The sequence below is a fragment of the Furipterus horrens genome, unplaced genomic scaffold (assembly GCF_987537825.1).
Source record: "Furipterus horrens unplaced genomic scaffold, mFurHor1.1.pri manual_scaffold_7, whole genome shotgun sequence".
Lineage (NCBI taxonomy): Eukaryota > Metazoa > Chordata > Mammalia > Chiroptera > Furipteridae > Furipterus > Furipterus horrens.
Genome location: NW_028327177.1, coordinates 138,306,964 through 138,330,110, shown reverse-complemented (window position 1 = coordinate 138,330,110; position 23,147 = coordinate 138,306,964). Strand labels below are relative to the sequence as shown.

The window sequence follows — 23,147 nt, the reverse complement described above, 5'->3', positions numbered from 1 at the left end:
ATCAGGTCACCTCCAGCCCTTGGCAGCTGCCTTCCTCCTCCCCGCCCTGCTCCCGTGGGTGGGCACACGCCCGCCTCCTTGCCATTATTCTTACTGTTTTCTCCATTCCATCCTTCCAGGGACGTTGTCAGAGTAGCAAGCACAGAGAACTCTCGTATCACCCATCCAGACTCCCCAGTTACCAGCATTTTACCACATTTACCCTAAATTCATCATTCTCTTTCTCCAGCGCTCCCTCTCTCAAAACGCACACAGACAGATAGACACGAAGACACTACTTCTTCCCCGGAACCGTTTGAGCTATGAGGCCTCATTACTCATGAGCAGTTCAAGCTTGTTTTACTGGGAGAAAGGATACTCCCGCATCATCAAAACAGAAACCTAACACCAATGCTGTATCGCCATACAGTTTCCAGCCCTCTTCCCCGTTTTGCCCACTTTGGAATAATGTCCTTTATAGTGCCAGGGTGCGGGATCACTTGTTTGCCTTAGCTGTAAGGTCTTTCCAGTTGCCTTCAGTCAAGAAAAGTTCTTCAGGCTTTCCTTGACCCAGCAGTCCCACCCCGAATATACACCCAAAGGCAACACAACCACTGTCTCAAATGGAAATCCGGGTCCCCATGTTTATTTCAGCATCATTCTCAATAGCCAAGGTATGGAAACAGCCACGTGTCTGTCAACAGATGAAGGGGAAAGATGGAATGACCAAAAGCAGAAGTCCCATTCTGAGGGTTTTCATGGGTGTCATTTTCTTTTCTTTTTCCCATTTTTCATTGGGGTGAGACACACAAAAAACGTACTAGCTTAATCATTTTTACACGTACAGCTCAGGGGTATTAAATACGTATAATATTGCACAACCATCAGCACCACCCACCTCCAGAACCCTTTTTCACTTGTCAAACTGAAAGTTCACGCCCGGCATAAAGTACCTTCTCATTGGCACCTAGAGAAAATGGAACCGAAGTCGAAAAAAGTGCAAAGTTGACATGTGCCCCAATGTAATAAAGGACATGACTAATGCAAAAAGAAAAACTTCTTCCCCACCACCCCCAACCCTCATGGAACCATGAAATCATACATTATTTGTCTCTTTGTAACTGGCTCTTTCCCTCATTGTAATGTCCTCAAGGGTCATCCACGTTGGAGCATCTATCAGAATCTCCATCCTTTTTAAGGCTGAATAATATTGCATTGTATATCTATAGATACTTGATTTGCTTTCACGTTTTAGCTATTGCAGATAACGCTGCTATGAATATGAATGTACAAATATCTCTTTGAGACTCAATTTTCAATTTTTTTTGCATATATACCCAAGAACCATCACAAGAATTTGGGCGCATGACTAAATTACAGGAACCCTATAAATCTCTTTTGCTACCCATCCTCCCAGGAAAGCAGGAGGAAATAGTGTCCCTGGAAGGAGACATTGAAAGGAGCAAAGGAAGGGTGCAGTATATTTTCTCTGTCCATTTATTTGTTTATTCATGCATTCAAATGCTACTTCCCGGCCACATGCTCAGTCATCCCTTCGTTGGGTATAAGCCCCTTCAGCCAAACACCAGAGGCGTGAAGACCACTGGGAGAAGGAACTGAGGAAGGGTTAAATACGTATTGGCAAATATGAGGTAGCATACAGACATGAGTGATTTTCAAAAGAACTTTATTGACATGTGAACATGCTTGTAGCGTTAATGTTAAATAAAAAAGAAAAATACAGAACTGTTCTCATTCATATCTTATAATATCGATGCCAAACGCAAAGACAGGAGGAGAATATACCCACATTTCTATGGGATTATGTGCGTATCCATCAGGGTTTGATCAGAGAAATGACAGGAGGTAGGGCTAGGGCCCCCACGCAGGGGCTGGGTCACCCACCCAGGTGCCACAATCAATTCACAGGAGTGACTAGTTCCAACGTTCAGGGCTAGCCACTGACACATGATATTTCTTGGACATCCTGGGAACTCTGAGTTTGAGTTAGTTCACAGTTTCAATATTAGATTGTAGTACATTCCTTTCCCAGTTGCCATATCTTTGCAAGGCCGGGTTTCCAGTGGTTTGAGCTAACGCGGTGTGGAACAGGGGCTGAGGTGACGGTGTCCGGTGGATCCCAAAATTTGAGAATGGGCTATGCCCAGCAGGTGTGCATATCCCACTGGCACTGCTTATTTAAAAATAAAGTCAAATAATTTTTTTCAATGTATGTGTATTTTCAAGCAGCTATACACAAAACCACTTCAGTTGTTTGAATCTAACCACTGAATAAGTGGAACAGTTTGGTATGTCTTTGGGCCCCGGGGCATGAGGAAGAAGTCCTGAGACATGAAGGGCGTCGTGAACTGAGAAAGTTTGGGCAGCTCTGGAATGAGGATTTGTTTAGAAACTGGATTGTGTACCATCGTCAGAGCTGGCGGGCGAGTGTGTGCAGGCTACTGCCTGGTCTCTAGCGTCGGCATGGAAGTCTCCCCAGGTCAGTGTGGATGAAAAGCTAGACCTGGACAACAGCAAGGACAAAGTGGAACCTGTCAGGACAAAACACGACCCCCGTGGACAATTAGATCTCAGAAGGACGAAGTGTGTAAACAGTGACCTACCTGCAGGGAAGCTGACCCTCCCCATGCTGGCACCTGGCCCAGGACTCAGGAGCAGTGGGGGAGCTGCGGCACCTGCAGCCGCTGTGGGCCCAGGTACTGCCCAACGTCAACCAGAGGAGCCAGCAGGGGGACGGCAGTGCGTGAAAGCCCCCACCAGGCCTGGCGCGACATTGTTGCCTCACTCTTACAAATGATACACCAATTATGTTTCCTGGCGGCCACTCACCCGGACCCCTACAGGCAAGGGATTCTGGGAAATGTCAGTCCAGGGTGACTAGACTGACACTGGGCAGAGCCACGAGAAAGGGCGATGCAGTTTTCCACCTGTGCACTCTTGCAGGGCTAGCCATTACTTGTAAACAAACACATCATAAGAAAAATCATTCCTTGTGGAAAGAAAGAAAGAAATGAAGAAAGAGAGGGAGGGCGGAGGGGAAGAGAAGGGACGTTGAGGAAGGAGAGTGACAGAGAAATGAAGATAAGAAGTGGTTTCTGAGAAGAACAAGGCGGGATGAGCGAGCATTCCAGAATGAGGGTGAGGAGCCAGTGAAGACTCAGAAGCATGACACCCCCTGGGAACCAAATGTTTGGTAGGATTTCCACAGTGTGCATGGGGAGCCACGTGCCTGCGGGGGTGGGGGGGGGCAGCTGGGAGATGGCAGAAGCAGGAGGCCACCAAAAAATACGGAGTTAGAGTTTTCGATTCAGGAGGTGACGCCCAGCGTACACTTTGGGCACAGCCTTTCTAAGACAGGTATTTATGTGCCAGCGGACCCTGGGTGACATCTGTCTGAGCTTCACTTTTCACATTAAGAGAAAAGCGTCATGAAAATAAAGGTAGTTATAAAGACCCGAGACAAGGGCTTTGCAGGGCAGTGCGCACTGCCCAGAACCCTCCTGTCCCCACCCTGATGGTGCCCCCTCTCCCCTGAACCTCCTGCTGCTCACGCTTCCCAGGTACCCCAGGCCCCTTTCCGCCCGGTAACAGCGTGGATCACACTGTGTGGGCTGCCCTAGAGCTGCACGCAGGGATTTAGTAACTAGTTGTCTATGAAGAGCCTCTGCCCCGGAGCGGCCCCCTTATTTTATTTTTACTTCTTACCAAGTTTCCCTGAAAAGAACGTTTTGGTGCATTTTCTTTGAAACAGTGTCGCACGCCAGTGATTTGCTTGCTTTACTCTGATAGCCAAGACACCTGCAGAAAGCTGACACGTTGTGGCCGTTCACACGTGGCATCACTGTGGGGGCCTGTCGGGACGAGGTCGCCCTGCAGTGTTGGCTTAATGCAGTACTTGATTCCCGAGAAAGAGAAGAGGAAAAAGGAGAAGTCGTCCCCGCAACTTCGATTTTGAATGTGCGCCTCTGCAAAATTGCGGAAGTTCAAGCAACTTCATCCTTCTGTTTTGTTGAAACTCAGTTTTCTTTTTTTTTTTTTTACCAGGAAGCTGGCCGTTGTCCTGAAAGTAAATAGAACGGCATAATTAAACGCGACCACAGGAAGGCTGCAAGAGTGTCGTCTGCAGCCGCGCTCATCCTGAGCGAGAACCAGACGCTTCCCGGAGGGCCGGTGTTCATTTAAAGCAGTGAGTAAAATAGTCTGCTTCTTCCTGCTGTCTCGGAAACCTTTTGTATATTGAAGGTAAAAGGGGAAACAAATGCGAAGCAAACAAAATAGCAAAAAAGCCCCCAGGGGATTGTTAAACAGATTCGGTAACGATGGGCCGCGCAGCCAGTTTGGCACAGTTCACAGGAACCTCTCCATTTCTAACTTCGTGATAAGTCATGTAACATTGGTGTCTTGACATTGAACCTGGTTAGAGTATTTACACCAGGGAAATTGGCAGTGCAACAAATCAGGGATGGGGTTTTTTGCTTGTTGTTTTTGTTTGGTTTTGCTTGTTTTGAGAGACAGTTGTTAAACACGTACCAGGACCCCACTGTTGGTAGTGTATGAGGTCTGCTCTGTCCAGCAAGTAACCAGACATGTAATATGAAAAATACAGACATTTATTGAAGACGATATATGAAACAAGAAACATTGTACATAAGACAATGACACCTCGGTCCCCTTCAAAGTAAGCACCTTGGAAACTCACACAGTTCTCCCAATCACCATCAGCTGCCCTGTTGAATTTTCCTGAATCTCATCGAGGGTCTGAAATCTCTTCTCTTTCAAAGGCGATTTTACTTTTGGGAAAAGCCAGAAGTCGCAGGGCACCAAATCTGGGCCATAGAGGGGCTGAGTCACCTGGGTGATTAAATGTTTTGCCAAAAAACTCTGCATGAGACGTGATGCATGAGCAGGCGTGTTGTCGTGGTGAAGCTGCCAGTCACCAGTGGCCCACAGCCGCGGCCTTCTGAGTCATCCGAATAGTTTCTGCAGAGCAGTGTTTAGCCTTAACACAGAATTGGATGCAGATTCATTGCTGTACTGGCTCAGCCATTTTGGATGCAATAGCCTCACAGTACTCACGCTCACTCAGTGGCGTCTGCTGCCCCTACTGACAGTGAAGTTGTCATTGTTCACGCATGCTCATTCCAGTCTGCTCTCTCTGGCTGCCAGGTTACATCAGTGTCACATAAACCACTCTCATTATATTAACCATGGCTGGAATTTTTCCAGACAGACCTCATATTCATGAAATGGAATATTATTCTCATATTAATATTAACATTGTAGAAGAATGTCTCATGGTAAAATAGTATTATATGCAAAAGATCAACTTAGACCCTCCCCTCACATGACACACAAGATGAACTCAACATGAATTGAACTTAGACATAAAAGCTGAAACAAACTTTTAGGAGTAGATACAGCAGAAAACCTTCAGACTCTGAGTTAAGCAAAGATTTGCCAAATGCAATACCAAAAGCATGTTTCTTATATGATGGAAACATGAACACATGAAAATTCAAAAGTTTTGCACTTCCCAAGACACCACAAAGAAAATGAAAAGACAGGAAATAGACTGGAAGAAAATATCTGCAAAACACATATCTGATAAAATACTGGTATCCAGAATTCACAAAGAGCTCATATGATCTAAATGTAGGCACAAATATGTAGTTGGAAGGGAGAGGCAGCTTTGGCTACGGAAAAAGGAAAGGCAATGTGACAACAAAAGCAGAAATTGGAGTGATGGGCTTACAAATTAAGGATTGTATCAGCCTAGAGATATTGAAAGAGACAGATTTTTTTCCCTCTGGAACCACCTAGAGGAACCAGACCTGCCAACACCTTGATTTCAGCCTCATAAGGTTTATTTCAGACTTCTGACCTCCACAATGGCAAGAAAATAAATTTTATGGTGTTCAGTCACTAAACGTGTGTTATTTGTTACAGCAACAACCGAAAACTAATACAGACACTGTGGTCACAATTTCCATCCTTCCTGGAGCTGATCATCTGATCACCACCTATCACTTTACTCTTTTCCCATCCAGACACCTGCTCCCAAGATGTCCTCATGGCGTCTACTATTTTTAATATCCAAAATTGTATTTTCAAGAATTCCTTGACAACTATTGAAGTAAATGTTGCAAGACCAGGGTCGAAACTCACTCATGACTTTCAGTTTCACATTTAATTCTTTTGGAGGTTGGAAGACTCTTGGGAAGGCCATTTCCGTATGGAAATACCCTCTGTGATAGGCCAACTCAAAGGCCCTTTGCAGAGATCAACTCATGGAGAAGGGAAAGCAGAGGCATGAAAGTCGATGCGGGCAAAATGCAAAGTAGCTGAGGGAGGAAGGGCATGCTTGGATACCCAGCTCAGACCCTTCCGCAGAGCCATCCTGTCCTGCACGGGCGGGGACGCAGCAGCACAGAATAGGAAACAAAGGTCTCTGTACATGTTTTAAGATTTATTTTTATTTTTGATTTTAGAGAGATGGGAAGGGAGAGAGAAACAGAGGGAGAGAAACATCGATTGGCTGCCTTCTGTACGTGCTCTGACTGGGGACCAAACCCACAACCCAGGCATGTACTCTGACCAAGAATTGAACCAGCGACCTTTTGGTTTGCAGGACGACACCCAACCAACTGAGCCACACTGGCCAGGCGGTCTCTATGCTTTTGATGGCAGGCTGCGCTCAGTAACAGAACTGAGCAAGTATTTCCAACACAGGAATATTTACTTATTTATTATGCTATAATGTGTTCCAACTTCACTTTTCTTAGCTAGGTGGCTGTGAGCAACACTCCACCCTCTCTCAGCCTTGGTCTTCTCATCTGGGAGGTGCATACTGACCACAATATTGACAACAGAGGGTGTAGAGCCTCCGGGTGGATTCAGAGATGCTTACTGTGCACAGAGTGCGTGACACCGGGCCATCAGTCACTAAAAGCTCATGTCGCTCATACCGACCGTGGAGAAAGGAGAAGTGACCAGAGCAGGCCATCTTCCCTTCCTGGCCTCAGTTTCCCCATTTACAACAGGAAGCCATTGGCCCTAGCACTGATATCTCTGAGGAACAGTGGTCAGGGCTGTCCTGAGTCCTGGCGGGTGAATGACCTGGTTCAGGCTCCATCACTCAAGCCTGAAGCAGCGATCACATGACCCAATCGGTTAGACTTTATATTCTTGTCTCCCTCACCCGACCAGCTTATGGTATGTGTTGTCATTTGCTACATTTATAGAGAAGAAAAACTAAAGCTTGCTGGCTTCAAGTAACAAAACTGTGTATTATCTGTCAGGACCCTGTCATGGTTCCTGTGGCTTTGGCTGAGGTGCCGTGATGGCTGGAAGGCCCCATGGGCCCCTTTCACACAGCCGGCAAGTTGATGATGGCTGCCTAGCAGGAGTTCAGGTCTCCTCCACGTGACTGCTCCATGTGGCCCTGTGGGGTTGTCTCGGCAGGCCACGGGACTTCAAGAGGCAGCAGCCAACACAGAGTGAATGTTCCGAGAGGAAGAAAGTGGAAGTTGCCAAGGCATTCAGACTTGGGCTTGGTACTTGCCCCATGTCTGGTCAGAGTAGTCATGGGGCTCCATGGGAGGGGTGGGGGGCCCCATGCAGCCTGTGATGCGGACAGGGACAGACAGAGCTGACAATGACCGCTTTGCAGATTACCTGCCACCTCATGGTAAATACGTCTTTTTTTTACTTCACTGATTCATAGTTCAAGAAGACTCAGACACAGTACCTCCTTCTGAGGCCTCCCCCCTGAATCGTGAAGGATCCCTGAGGGCTCGAGAAGGCTGAGTCTTTCTTCCACACACGGGCTGGGAGAGAATTGAAAGGGCCACAGCTCTGTTCTAGAGACGACCACACAGGTCCCCGTCAAAGCCTGAGCTGGAGATGACGCTGCCGCTCTGGCTCTGTCCCAACCACGGTAGAGGGGGCACGCTGGCCTCCCAGACTGTAGCTCCTCAGCCCACTCATGGTTCCTGGGGTGGGGGACACACACCATGCCACGGCTGGCCCAGGTTTGAGCTGCATACTTTGCCAAAATCACCAACCCTATACACACACACACACGCCTTAGGATCGTGCATTAAGCTCAGTCTTCCTGAGGACCTTTGTTCTGGGTGCCCTTATCCTTAGCTGTCACCCTGGGCCACTCTAACAGATAGTCTCAACTTTTTATATCTTCACTTCATCCCCTCCCAAGAGCTTTTGGCTCCCTGTATGACATGGTTTCCCCCTGCCTAAAGCTTCACATACCAGCAGGCCCCAGGGGAGGCGGCTTCCATGAGGCCACACGAGGCGCATATATGTTGTCCTCGCTCCAAAAACAATGTGACTCTCCTTGCTGCCGTGAGTTTGCAGAGCTAAATGGGAACACTCAGAAAATTGCTCCCCGGTGACCTTCATTCTGGAAACCCCTGGTCAAAAAATAATACATACAGTAAACTCTGTCCAAATGGTAGCATAAGCAAAACTACATGGTAGTCAGGAATCATACTATTTGCAGAATATATTCAAGTTAATCTTCCACAGAGCGTGGCTTTAAAGAAAAACAAAACACCCAGTATTGGTTCGGTGGCTCCCGTTCAAAGTTTAGTTCCTTCTCACCCTGAGTTTAAGTGCCAACCCCAAAGTTTTCAATTTGATGTCATTTTAAATTTACACCAAGGTTTCAAGAACTGTTTTAAAGAACTCCTGTTCGAAGACTCCAGATTCATCCATTGTCAGCCTTCGGCCCCCTCCTGAGTTATCATCTCCCCCCACTCCTTATCGAATGCAGGCATTGTTTTCCTGGACCATGGCGAGCAAGTTACGGGCATTGCGTTCCTGAGTCCTTTCTGAACGCTTCGGCGTGTATTTTCTAAGAACAAGGACATTCTCTTGCGTAGTCACGGGACAATGATGAAAGTCTGGACACTTAGCCTCCGTCCAACGCTGTTTTCAGATCCACAGTCACCTTTTGCCAGTTGCCCTGAAACTGACCTTGGCGGCGAGCTGTCTCCCCACGATCCAGACCCATCCTGGGATCCTGCTTGGTGTCACGTTGCCACGTCTCTCTTTTCAGCCCATTTCCACCTGGAAGAACCCTCAGCCTTTTTTAGTCCACGGCTGCTCTTCAGGCAGGTGGGTTTCCGTGTGAGGGCTGGGGGTGGTCAGTGCCTGTCACCTGCCCACCGCACCTGCTGCCTGCCCCAGTTACAGTCTATTAGAGTCTGTTTGCTCTTTGTCCCCAAATGCTTCCTGGAACGTGGTAGACCAGGAAGCCGCACTGGGCAGCCTCACCTTGAGGCTGAGGGAGGAGACGGAGAATAGGAAGCACTTGTTCTGTCCTGCTTTCTTGTGACTTCTTTCCAGCCAGGAAAATGTGATTCTGGAAACCTCACGCTTGTTCCCTTTTAATTTTAACCCCATTTTGTTATGAAAACAGTGTGCTGGGCATGATAAAGGGAACTTCCTGACAAGGGAAGGGAACGCAACCCTCCTCCACGAACCGGTCTATTTTGACGCGCGCGAGTCTAGCGAGACATTTTCTACCCTCGGAGCCATGGGGCTCTTTTTTGTCCTCCGCTTTTCCACATTTTCTAAAATGCAATTGTTCCCTGTCTCTCCCTGCCACATAGGACACCCAGGCTAAGGTGCAGACATGACCTCATGTGACCTGAGAGACCCCTGCCTGTCTCTCCTCTGACACGGGGCTCCTGTGCTCCCCCCACACCAGACCACCAGGCTATTTCTCAGCTGTGTCCCTTCCCTCCCATGGATCCACAGTGCCCACCTGTTAAATGTCCCTCCAGGTGGCCTAAGCATCACGTCCTGATCTCACCAGCCCAGCACCTCCCCCAGACCAGGCTACTGGTTCCAAATAGCTGTTAATCACTCGGTTTTGTAAATGGGCCTGCCTCCCTCACTGGACTGTGATTTCCTCAGCACCAGGCACTGCACACGGAGGTGCCCCCGGAAGTCTGGGAGTGACTAAGGCAGATGTGAGGTTCAGTATCGGAATCCTTTTACCCCAGTTTCTCCGCTAAGCTGTGCTCATAATATCCCTCTCATTTGAGAATCGTGACATCTCCCTGTGCCCCTCCCATTGTCCCCACCACGCTTCACCCACGGGATGACGGCTCCTTTTTGGATTCTAAGTCTGGTTTCACTTAAATAAAGATTCTGTGTTGCATCGAACTTTAATCAGGCTCCCAAACCTTCTCCTAGGCCCATATGCGCGCTTTTGTGTAAAATCCAGTTTTAGCAAGAACCCTGCTGAATAATTTTAGTAGGAACCTGCCACCTGGTTATCTGATTACCCTCAGCGCTTGTTTGGGCTCCTCAGCCTCCACCCCCATCCTGTTACGTTGCCTTCACCAGAATCCCCCTGGCCCCTGACATTTCCTGTTCGTAATTTTCGATCCTCTACCTCCAAGCCCTGCTGCCTGCTTATGCATTCCCGCCCGCCCATGCTGTATGCAGAGTCCAGCCCAATCTCTCTGTCCCACTGCAAAATGTCCTTGCAGCAGTCCACCTGCCTCTTGGGATAGTTTAAATAAAATGCCTTCACAACGGTCAGTGAGTTCTTTTTTTTTTTTTTTCTTTAACAAGTCCCATCTCTCCCGGTGACTGTGTAAAAAGTGACTTTACCCTCCGTCCTTGAGTTTCTTGACCTGAAATCCTTCGTCTTCCCCACTCAGCCGCCCGTACGATAACCCTCGTCCCCTCCAGAATCTGCCTTACCAAGAAATCTTTAACTCAGCATCTCCCTCTCTAACCACAACTTTCTACCGTTCCTACTCTCTCTTACCCTCAGTACCGCACGCCCTCCTGTTTTCCACCCCATCAAGATCTCTAATAGATTGGACCTGCTATTTTTGTTTTTTAATTATCGTTATCAGCCCCGTGCGGTCTTGACTTGATTCTTTATCCAATCAGACACATGGGCACTGCCTCGGTCCACCTCTCTCTAATACACGATACCCACTGCCCTCCTCACGTCTCTTCCTCCAGGAACCCCAACCCTGGCTCTACCGAGCAATTCTGTTTTGCTATTTACCTTCTAGAGAAAGTAACCCAGGTGTAAAGACACCACAGGGCCGGGCACACAGCACAATTCAGTTAAAGATCATCAGCAGCAATCACAGCGGCTGTTGCTGGACAACCCCCCCGCCCACCACCATCACGTGAGCAAGTGGAGGTTTCTGTGAAATGACTCACAGCTGGCCCAAGCCTTCTCCTTCCTGCTCCAGCCCCTCGTCTGCCTCTTCCATGACCATTCCCCACTCAGCTCCCCCTTCACGGGGAAGACGGAAGTCTTGGCATCCTGTCCCATTCCCATTTGTCTACACCTCTGCCCCTTCTTACCTCCAGCTTTAGGAGGTGCCCTGCGCCTGCCCAAGGCCAAGCCTTCGTCTTCCCTGCAGAGCCTAGCCTGCCCAGTGCCCTTGGTGTGGGCTTCCACCCGCAGTTCCCTCGCTGCCTTGCACCCTCAACCTCTCCCGGGCCCTCTCCCTTCTAGCCACAAAAAGCAAACACCTAAAGAGATTTCCACTTCTGAGAAGAGGCAGTCAATGTGTGCTTTCCTGTTTCCTTCTGTAAGTCCAACTAAAAACTCGGCACATTATGTATAAGACAAACGCGAGAAGACAGACCGACTAGGGATCCCGGGACTGGAGGAAGGACTCAGTGGTGAGTTACTCGGGTTCTCTTTTTGCCTCATATATCCCAAAATTGGAGCCGAAGAAGCCAGCAACCAGGGAACACTACTGGGCAAGGAGGGGGAAAGCCCCAGCCACGCCTGCCCTCCCTAACTCCCCCACTGTGTGTCAGCGGGGGCCAAGCAGGGAGCGCGACTTGCATCCCCACCCGGCTGTGAAGAGACACCCACCTCAGGTGTCCGAGACCCTGTGGGGAGTCTGGACTTCCACCCCATCTGACAGGAACTGGGTGCCCTTCCCCTGACAGGATTTTCACCATTGTGGGGGAGGGGGGCTCCACCCGATCCCCCATGTAGTCAACAGGGGCCGCCCAGCCGAGAACAATAATGAGGCACTCCTGCCCCTTTTGGTGGCCTGGGCAATCCATGGGAGGCTGGCAGGGAGCCAGAATGGCCCCTCTGCCCAGCAGTAATGGGGGAGGGAGTCCAGCCCCCTCCAGTGTCATCAGGGCCCTAGGGAGGAACCCTGCCAAAGCCAGTGCAAACAGAAGGTTCTAGTCTCATAACCTAATGTCCCAGACTCCCAGGTTTCTAAAGTTGTGATAAAATATACAAGAACTTTACCGTTTAACCGTATTTAAGTGTACAGGTCAGTGGCATCAAGCACATCCACACTGTCCTGCCACCAGCTCCCCCGTCCGCCTCCGGGACTATTCCCATCTTCCCCAACTGAAATGCTATGGGTATTAGACTCTGTGCATAAAGCATTTAAGAGTTCCTATTAGCAGCCGCGGGTAACCACTATTCTACTCCACCTCTATGAATCTGACGATTCCAGGTACCCCACAAAAGTGGTATCATGCTGTTTTATCCTTCTGTGTCTGGCCTATTTACTTTGTATAACGTCTTCAAGATTCACCCGAGATTCATCCGTGGTGTAGCACGTGTCAGAATGGCTCTGGTTGTGTGGTTAAATAACAGCCCATGGTATTTGTAGACCACATCTTGTTTATTCTGGCGACCATCGGTGGACGGTCAGGCTGTTTCTACCCTTTGGCTGTTGGGAATATAGGACTGTGAACGTGGCTGTACAAATATCTGTCTGAGTTCCTGCCTTCACTTCTTTCGGTTATGCACCCAGATGTGGGATTCTATTTTTAACTTTTCTGAGGAAGCTCCATACTGTTTTCCATAGCAGCTGCATCATCTTACGTTTCCATCAGCAATGCCCGAGGGTTCCGATTTCTCCACACCCTCTAAAATACTTGCTGTTTTCTGGTTTATGGATAATAGCCCTAGTAATGGGTGTGAGGGGGCATTCAGTACAGGTTTAATGTACATTTCTCTCATCATGAGTGAAGTTGAGCATCTTTTCATGTGCTTATTGGTATTTTGTAGATCTTTTTTTTTTTTTTGAGAAATGTCTAATCAGGTTCTTTGCCCATTTTTAATCAGTTTGTTGTTGAGTTTTAGAAATGATCTATTCTGAATATTTTCCCTGATCAGATCTGTGATTTATGAACACTTATTCCCATCATGTGGGTTGGCTTTTTACTCTGTTGGTAATGTCCTTTCATGAATAAAAGCTTTTAGTTTTGATGAAATCCGATCTGCCATATTTAAGGAATCATTACCAAATCCAATGTCATGTAGCTTTCTCCTTACGTTTTCTCCTAAGAGTTTTATAATTTTAATGTTTAGGCATTTGATCCATTTGGACTTAGTTTTTGTATATGGTGTAAGGAAAGGGTCCAATTTCTTTTTTTTTTTTGCATGTGGATATTAGGTGTTCCAAGCACAAATGATTGAAAGGACTGTTCTAACCTTTACTTAATGTTTGCTACGGCTGCTGTAGCAAACTCCCACAGATAGGATTTCTTGAATAACGTATTTGTTTTCTCACAGTTGCGGAGCCTGGAAGTTCAAGAACTAAGCTTCCTCTGAGGGGAGGCGGGAGGAAGTAAATGGAGAGCCTGGTCAATGACATTCAGGTCATCTGTGTTTGCTAATGTTTGCTTATAAAACTTAGGTTTCTCCCACAGAGACTGAAAGATAGGGACCTTATCTTTCCTGACTAAATGTGAAAGGGACGACTTCCAGGTCATTGAAAAAAGCATTCATTGATTGTAAGACTTGCAGGCTAGAAGGTTTACTTACATTTCAGAGGGGCAGAGAAAGAATTTTTTTTTAAATCTGGGAGTAAGTGGACCTGAGCAGTTCAAACCCACACTGTTCAAGAGTCCACTGTATTTTCTGTCCACGGTTGGGAATCCATGTACATAGGGGGCCAGCTTACGTATACTCAGATTTTCAACTGCACAGTGGGTCAGCACCCCTAACTCCTGCATTGTTCAGGGCTTCACTGTACAAACTTTATAAAGCAAATGTCCTAAGAAAAAGTGATCAGAGGCTGATGTCAGGAAGAAATCTGTCCAAAGTTGAGTCAAGCTGAGGCAGACACTAAAGCCAAATTGGTCAGCAACCGCCCTTTTGTTCCAGGGAAGCCAGACATTAATGCGGGGGAGTTTCTATGAAAAGAAAAAGGAATACTACTGAGGAACTAACAGGAGGAAATTATGGATACACACAACAACTTGGATGACTCTCAAGGGCATTATGCTGAGAGAAAAAAAAAAGCTCAAAACATTATAGACTCTGTGACTCCATTCATATAACATTCTCAAACTGAAAAGAAATTATAGTGACGGAAAATAAATTAGTAGCTGCCAGAAGTTAGAGACAGTGAGAGGGAGGGAGCTTGGTGTCATGAGCAAGGAGTAACCAGCAGGAGATATTTGTGGGGATGGAACAGCTCTGTACCTTGATTGCCAGGGTGATTACATGAATCTACATGTATGATGAAAGTGACCTAGAACCACACACACCTTGTACCAACGTCAAATTCCTGTTGCTAATATTACACACTATGATTATGTAAGATGTAACCATTGGAGAAGCTGGGTGAAGGGTCCGTGGGACATCTCTGTACTTACTACTCACTACCTGTGACTCTATAATTATCTTGAAATTAGAAGTTTGAGAAAACTTTTTTAAAAGAATAAGATAGATCTAATTTTTATTTAAAGAGACATCACCTTCCTTTTCGCCTAAGTTGCTGCCCAGCTTCTGCCTCTCTGCTCGCACTTCGGATCGCTGAGAGAGTGGGCCACATCCTGCCTCTCCTCCAGGACCACTGACTTTTCCACCCCGTGCTCTGCCCTTCACTGGCAGCCTCCCAGCTGTAACATGTAATCGAAACTGCTCAGGGCCACCACCCACCTGTATTGTCACCTTCTGACACCCTCCCCCCTCCTACAGTTGCACTGCTCCTGTCACTCTCCTCACTCCCCGATGACATGATGGGAAGCTGACACCCCATGCTGTGCGGGACACTCCTCCCTGTGCTTTCACAGCGCCTCACAGCAGGGTCCTGTGAGAGTCTTCTTACCTTTACGAATTGGAATTTTCTCTCCAGGCGGGCCATTTTGTGTTCCTAGATGCTGGGGCAGTGAGGCGCTAATAACAGACACAGATAAGATTGAATGAGTGACCCCCCGGTCCCCTGTGGTCTCTCCTGAGCAGAGAGGCAGTGCCAGGCATGGTCCTCTTTTGTTCTGAGCATCAGCTTTCTATATCCAGGCTGAGCACAGCAGGGGACCACCCAGGGCAGAAATGGCCCCTGTCAACTGAGGCAATTTTGTTGTTGTTGTTTAAATGCATTCAAGGCGAGGAACTGAAACTACCATGCTAGTCAATTATTACAGACTTTTCTACTGCTAGGCACTTCCTCCACATTTTGTGTTCTCATCAGCATGAGACCTCGTCCCGACTAAATGAATCAGGACAGATTGAGTTATTCATTTCTTTCAGCAGAAGTGTGAGGATGGAGTGTGCAGGTCCAGACCTCGAGTTCACAGCTGGCGGAGGTGGATGGACGCTTGCACCCTCTCTAGGGGGTATTTTTCTCTAACTGTATTTTAGATCTTAAAATTGTCCACACCTTTGGACCCAGGAACTTCATTTCTATGATAGATATGATCCTGAAGAACTAGTCAGGGATATGTGTGCAAGAATATTCAATATTCTACTCGCATTCATATGGAAACGTGAGAGACAGCTTAACTGCCCAACAGTAGGTTCCTGGTTAAATAAATTGTGGTTTCCCCACATGACCAGCTGTATGTGATTATTAAATATTGTTTTAGAGAATTAAAATGATATAGGGAAATACTCACCATGCCAGGCTAAGTGAGAAAAATGGAAAACAGTTTGATCTCAATTTCACCCACAACAACCCAGGAGGAAATATTTCACGTTAGAAGTGGTTATTGCTGAGGTGTCTTATTATTGGGTAAAGTTTTGTTTTTATTCTTGTCGTATGTCTCTAAATTTTTGTTAGTAACTATGTATTTCTTTTTTAATGGCTTTAATTTATTATGAAATATTTTAAACATTCAAAATAATTTAGAGCCCTGACTGGTGTAGCTCGGTGGGTTGGGTGTTGTTCTGCAAAGCGAAAGTTCCCTGGTTTGATTCCTAGTTAAGCAAGGCACATGCGTGGGTTGTGGGTTGAATCCTCACTTGGGGCACATGAGAGAAGCAACCGATTGATACCTCTCTCTCACATCGATGTTTTTCTCCATTTCTCCCTCGCTTCCCTTCTCTCTAAGAATAAATAAAATAAAATCTTTAAAAAACCCAAAAATATAGAAAAAAGTAGCAGATATGCATTATGTCTTCACCTCATACAATAAAAAAATTAATTCCAGATTAATTAATTCCAAATTAATTCTAGACGGTGGTACAAAAATATGAAAAGCAAAATGGAGAAACTTTGAAAAGATAATACAGAAGATCCTGTCTGATCTCAAGGTAGGGAAGACTCTCTTTAACAAGACACGTGTTGTTTCAATATTCCTGCCTAACAAGCCAGCCCAAAACGCAATGGCTTAAAATACGATAGCAACCATCTTTCCCTGTTGATAATTCTGCAGGGCTTAGCCAGACAGTTCTTATGATCTTTGCTGGACTCATTTATGTAACTCTGGCCAGCTGCCAGGTTAGCTGGGCACTGGCTGTTGGATGGGGTCGCAGGGGTGTCTGGGCCACATATGCATCATTCGGGAGGCTAGCTGGCAGAGTTCAAGGCCTCTGTGCTCAGAGCTGCCACAGCCTCACTTCCAGCTCATTCCCTTGGCCGGAGCAGGTACTGAGATTCCAGTAGGGTGGCGACAGACCCCGCCCCCTCCTGACAGAAGAAGCTGCAAAGACACATTATGCGGATGCAGGAATGCCTGGGACAAAAAGATTGCAGCCATTTGTGCGATCGGCCACCGGAAATGAAACACACAAACCGTAAAGGAACAAACTGATATGTTTAAAACGTCTATATGAAAAATGATACCCTGAATATGTATTACTTTTATAATCATAGAGCAAAGTTAACATACAGATTTCAGGATGCTGCACCAAACCAAATTTTTTAAAAAGCACTAAAGAAAAATATCTATGTAAAAACCTGAACTTTCAAATTGGGGAAATTATTGGATCAATAATTTTATTAGAGCTGGATGCTTTCTCCTCAAACAGATGTATTACAAAACTCAATTAAGTAGTAAGGCCCACCTTCTGCATTTGAAAAGGAATTCCTTCTACAAAAACTCTCAATTTGACATCTATTATACATAATAAGCTGAGCTTATTTAAAATTGTAAGTGTGTCTTCATCGTAATTCTTCTCATTCCAGGAAGATTATCGAATCAATCACCAGAATCTTGGGAAGAAGTTCTCTTTTTACAGAAGCAGGAAAATTGAGGGACTTGAGCTTTTCTGTCTTCAGGAGAGAGTCGGAGTAAGAAGGAGCTGGGTCTAAGCACAGACTGAGGGACCTGCGATTTTTTTTTCTGAATCAGTCCTCCAGAGTCCATTCTTCACCTTTGATATGCCTCTGGATGTGGCCAAGCACAAAGAGTTGGGGATGAGGCCACCTAAGGAGCTATCCTAGGGGCCCCTGGCCCGTCACAGTGTGCACAGCGGGGGTAGGGGTTACTCAAGGACAGCACACAAATGCGCCTCTGAGCGGCCAGGAGCCTGCCCTGCCGCCTGCATCAGAACAATTAGAAAGCGAACTGCCAGCTTAGAGGAGCAGCTCTGGGTCCTTCGGGGCTCATACCCACAGGAGTAAAAAGAGGAAGGAAGTAACAGAGAGTGAGTGAGTGGAGGGGCACAGAATCTTCCGGATGCCTCTAATTCATCTGCCTGTCCTTCGTATTTACGCATCACACCAGCCAGCACCCTGGAAAGAGCCAGGTATAGGCTCGGAGGCCTTCATGTAAAGAACATACAGGTAGTGAGTCATCTTGCCTTTGTAGGGCCAATGAAGGTGACAGCTGAGAGTTGATGTGATCACTTCACCCAGCTCTTCCCCAAAACAGCTGTCACACTGTCACTGTCCCTTGCTATGAGCTGGCCCAGCTCTCTGGGGGGTCAGGGGCAGAGCATGGCGCCTCACCTATACATGTCAGGTCCCTGCTTACAGGGACCAAGTAGCATTGTGGGACGACAAATATCGCAGTTTCTCCTTTACAACTATTTACCTACACATCGAAAGGCCAGAGGAAGGATTCACCAACAATGTCGTTTCTCTCAGAAATGCCCTGCGAAGGGACACAGGAAGGTCTCTTTCCCTTGTAGCCACGAGGCAAGTTCAGTGCCTTAATTTCCCCTTAACATGGATGATGGCAAGGCACCAAGACCTGGGTGGGCGTGGGCCTCCCTTCCCCAATTCCGCAGCGGAGTCCACAGCCAGCTACCCTAGAAACTTCCAGAAGGAAATGACTGGGGAGCTGCGATGACCAGTGGCTGCCACGAAGGCAGTGTCTTCATGACCTGGGAGCTGGGGACTGCCTTCCTGCTGGAGGGCAGGTGCCTCTGGTTTGCTTAGAGGTGCTGTTTTATCAAAGATTGTGGCGGAAGCACGTCGGTGTCATTTCTGTGAACAGTGCCAAAAGCTCCCTACGCCGTCCACAGCCGCTGAGACACGCTTCTGAGAACTCAGTGGGCCGGAAGTGCTTGTCCACCTGTGAAACCGACTCTTGTCCTAAGTCTGACTTCAGAAACGCCACTGCGTGGGCGCCTGGCGGTCTCCCCCTGTGGGCCCCGACTCCCTGTAGTGGGGCCCTTTTTGACACCTAGGCCATCCCACCGCTGCATAGAGTGCAGTCAGTTCCAGCAACAGAAAACTGCAGATACTTCCACAGTTGCTTCTGCAAACCACAGACGTCACCACAGCACCCTGTCCCCCCACCTCCAATCAGGGGTGTCACGGAGACAGCTGTGACCTGAGCAGGAGGAAACATTCTCTCTGGAAGACCAGGGGTGCCCCTGAAGTAATCAATGAAAACCAGTTTGTTGCATCCCAGAAGCCTCTTCCCCAGAGAACCGATGCAGACTCAGCAGCACGGAGACTCAAAGGTCGCGAGAGGACTGGACTATGTACGACTCTCAAATAAGAGCGTGTGCTCGGAAGCAAGAGAAACCATCAATCATCACGTCCTTGCTTCTTTCCCTTGTTAATTTTGTACCGTTTCAAGGCCCGATTCAAACACCTCTTGCACGAAGTGTTTCTGAGTTTCCTCCATCCCCAGCCACGTCCGATCTTGCCCACCTCCCATCTCCCCGCAGCCCGGAGCCTGGGCTTGCTCCTGCTGCGGCCCCGTCATATCAAGTGAGTCACTGAATGACTACAATACTTTAAAATTTCTTCTGGCTACAGAATCAAGAAGTGGTCACTACAGAACACCCAAAAGAAGAGAAGAGAAAAAAAGAAAGAAAATGCAAAGAAGAAAATTAAAACCCTAGTTTCCCCATCTTGATGGACATTTTTCCATCCTTTGTCCTGTGTATTTTGTATATACTTAAAAAAATAAATAAATAAATCAGACTGAATGAATTGCTTTGAAGCCAGTTTGTCCCTTTAATCTTACTATGTGCATTTCCCTGCATTCTAGAACATCTTTTTGCTGCTTTTGGGCCACAATCTATTTCAGGCAGGCAGCAGAGTGCAGTGATTAAAGGTGTGGGCTCTGGCGTTGGACCGCCTGAGTTAGAATCCTGGCCCGGTGGCCCTCAGCAGCTCTGTGAATTTCTCTGAGCCTTAGTTTCCTTACCACTGCTGTGTTGCGAGTACAAACCTATCGAAAGCTCTTCAGACTGTGTCTGGCACATGTAAGCATGATATCAGTATTCTCTGCAATCTTGATGGGTTCATAGTCCCCTGCAGTTGAGCCTTTGAAGGTCAAGGTTACTACTCCAAGTATCACTGCAGTGGCCATCTGTGAAATTTTTTAGGATAAATGGAATTTCTGGGTTATAGTATTGGCACATTTTAAGTTTTTTATGTGTATGTCAAATGGCTTTCTCCTGATATGGAAACAGTTTAAAAATCACCAGTGTGTGCGGCAGTAACCAGCAACATAGAGGGGTGGGGCATTCTGAGGCCGACCTGTCAGGTCACAGCATGGTTGAAAGAAGGCTCATTAGTCCTACTCATCTACCTATTACTACTCTAGGTAGTATTGCACTCTAGGTCAAACCAAGACCCCTCTCGGGCTGACACATTTGGGTAAGCAGCTATTAAAAACAGACAGAACCAAACAAAATATAAAAACAGACAGAACCAAACAAAATACAGCCAAAACAAAGAACGGGTTTTGTTATTGAAAGTGGGAAACATATGGAAATTGTCTGTGCTCTTCAATATTAATTATATGAGGTGGAAGTCGAAACAGATGTCATATTCTCTGCCATCAATCCAATAGGCGCCAAAGTTTTGTCGTTGGGTTTTTCGTTTGTGTGTGTGTTTCATTTTGTTTTGTTTTTACTGTACACAGGCAAAACTATTACAGCGGCTTTCAAACCAACACAGGAGCAAAGGTCACAAAACAACACTGCTTTGCATAGTGCTGTCAAAAGCAGAACTAGAAAATTCCTGATCACCAAGTGGCTTCCCCCAGAAACAGCATAATAGGTACGGGGAGGGGAGCAGGAGGACGTGGACTGGAAGTTGATTGGACAGATTGCGAAAAGTATGATTTAAATACCCAATTTTAAGGAAGTAGGTGGGGAAGGGCAGTTTCTAGGCTAGAAACCCTTCCTACCAACATATCAAGGATAAAAACAAACTCACAGCAAGCACAAAGAAGGAAATAAGAATTGCTTACTATCTCTTCCCTCACTGATCACACTAATTAATATGAATGTATATATTTTCCGTCATTGAAATCTGATACATACAATTTCATATCCTTTTTTCCCACTGAGCGTTCCATCATAAAAGTTATCCCAAATGATTAAAAATGGTCCACAAACATCACTTTCAGGAACTGTATAGTATTTGTAGATGAGAGCATAGAAATAATTTTGTACCAACAATTTGATACCTTGCCAAACTATCAATGTAGCATCATGCAGGACTTTGAACTCCCATACAGTTTCTGGAAATAAAATCAATTGATGATGTACTACTCAAGCAAGAAAAAGATATGGGAACTAAAACCAATTTAACCAGCCTCAAAATGCAATTATAAAACACTCCCATATGGATGTACATTTGGCCTATTCTGTATATTTTGGAGCACTCAATAAATGATATAAGAGCTAGAAGGTATTTGTAATATTATAAAGAAGGTACATGCTTCTTTGCCAATCAACAAAAAATTCCAGAAAATAGTAAGTTATGAAATACACACATCATGGGCCAAATATAACACCAACCGAAATGTATGATTTTGTCTAATCGATGGAATCTAAGAAAAGAAGACCCACTTGACCTTGATGTTGGGAGACTCCCCTCTACAGAGCTCAGCACATAATACTTGCTTTTGTAGAGAGTAGTATTTACACCATCTTTGTACTTTAAATACAGCTTGGCTTTCAATGCTCAGACTTACTGACAGAATGTGCAGAACAAATTTCCTAGACAGGATGCACGTGCCATAACCCTTGGCCACATTCTAGAGGTGATACAGCTGAGAGACGGTGGGGAGTAGAAGGCAGAGAAGCAATGGAGGGAAGTAAAGGGGTATTAATTTTCTGTGTTACATAGAGGGGAGCCAAGAGTTACTACCAACAACTAATGGGTCAATAAACAGAGATTGAATTGTTATGAAAAATCATAAGGTTGACCATCGAAAGAAATTAAAATACACAGCTGTCCGTGATACGGCGGTGGGAGAAGGGGGTCCACAGGCGATTAAGTTTCTCACCTTTCGCAGCTAAGAGTCTATCGATAGTGCTTAGAGCTGATAATGAAGATGTAGGTAGAATATGCTATTTAGCAATAGTAAGGTAAATAACAGGAGAAATATAAACAGAAAACAATCAAGTGAAGATACCTATTAGAAGAAAAACTAGGAAAGGAGCAGGAAAGAAGACTTCCTTTTTATGGCTAGCTGTATGGGTTTCAGTTTTTATTTCCAGGCAATTATGTTTTAATAATTAAAAAGCAAAAGAAAAATACCAAAGGATTTTAAAGTAATAGATAGGCATCAGCTCAAAAAGTAAAGTAGGTGATCCCCCCCCCCCCGTTTTCTAATTATACTGTATGTAATGTGGCTTTTGCTATTTCCATAATGGAAAAATTCTTGAAGAAAAGAGAGAAATAATTAATGCATTATTTTTGTCACATCGTGGTTAGAAGTTATAGGAAATGGGGATGACTAGGCGAAGAAATTCATCTAAAACACGTGTGGGATGATTCATCAATGGTCACAAAGGCCAGGCTAGCTGTGTGATCTTGGGTAAGTCGCTTAGCTCCTCTGGACATCCGCTTCCAACTCTGAAGCACGGAGGGGCTGCCTGGAGAAGTTCTCAGGCCCAGTTCCACTTCCAGAGCTCAAGATCCTCTGAATGCCCAGCGACTGGGAGCTTTGCTCTTGAGATCCCAGGGACCAGGCCGTCTCGACTACAGAACGGCTGCGTTCTCTTTTCTAAATTGTCACGGGCTTATTTCCACTTGAAACCTGAAGCTGTGAGGTGCTGTCGTCGGCGGCGGCGGCGGCGGCGGCGGCGGCGGCGGCGGCGGCAGCCGTCCGTCTCGAGAGACGATGGTGTAGCTTCTTAAGAGTCTATCTGCACCGCTGAGAATGGCTGTGCAGTCCGACTCGGGAGTGACACGGTATCTGTCTCCTCCCGTGTTGAATCGACATCTTGCGATGACGCTGGAGTGTCCTCTCCAGTGAAGCTGAAGCTACAGAGCCTGGGCAGGGTGATATGGAGGGTCTGCTGTTGCCCATGTGAGGTGCTGTAGACCTCACCTTTCTCTCACACAATTGCAACTGTTCGCTCCAACAGGAAGTACAAAGTCCACAGAGATTATTAGCCCTGGTCTGTGCTTAGAAAAAGGCCAAAGGCCTTACAGTGAGGACCAAGGATGTACCCCAGGCCCAGCTCAAGCCCTTGAAGAAACCTGTAACCATTGGGACTCACAGCCTCC

General features: G+C 46.5%; 1 long non-coding RNA gene across 1 annotated transcript; it reads right to left on the bottom strand.

Annotated features, from left to right (window-relative positions):
- Positions 1-1,677: 1,677 nt before the first annotated feature.
- Positions 1,678-15,324, bottom strand: LOC150005366 (uncharacterized). The gene is made up of 3 exons (XR_016512326.1): positions 15,102-15,324; positions 3,706-4,060; positions 1,678-2,531 (listed from the first exon to the last, which is right to left on the bottom strand). It is a non-coding gene; the product is annotated as an uncharacterized LOC150005366 (long non-coding RNA).
- Positions 15,325-23,147: the final 7,823 nt, after the last annotated feature.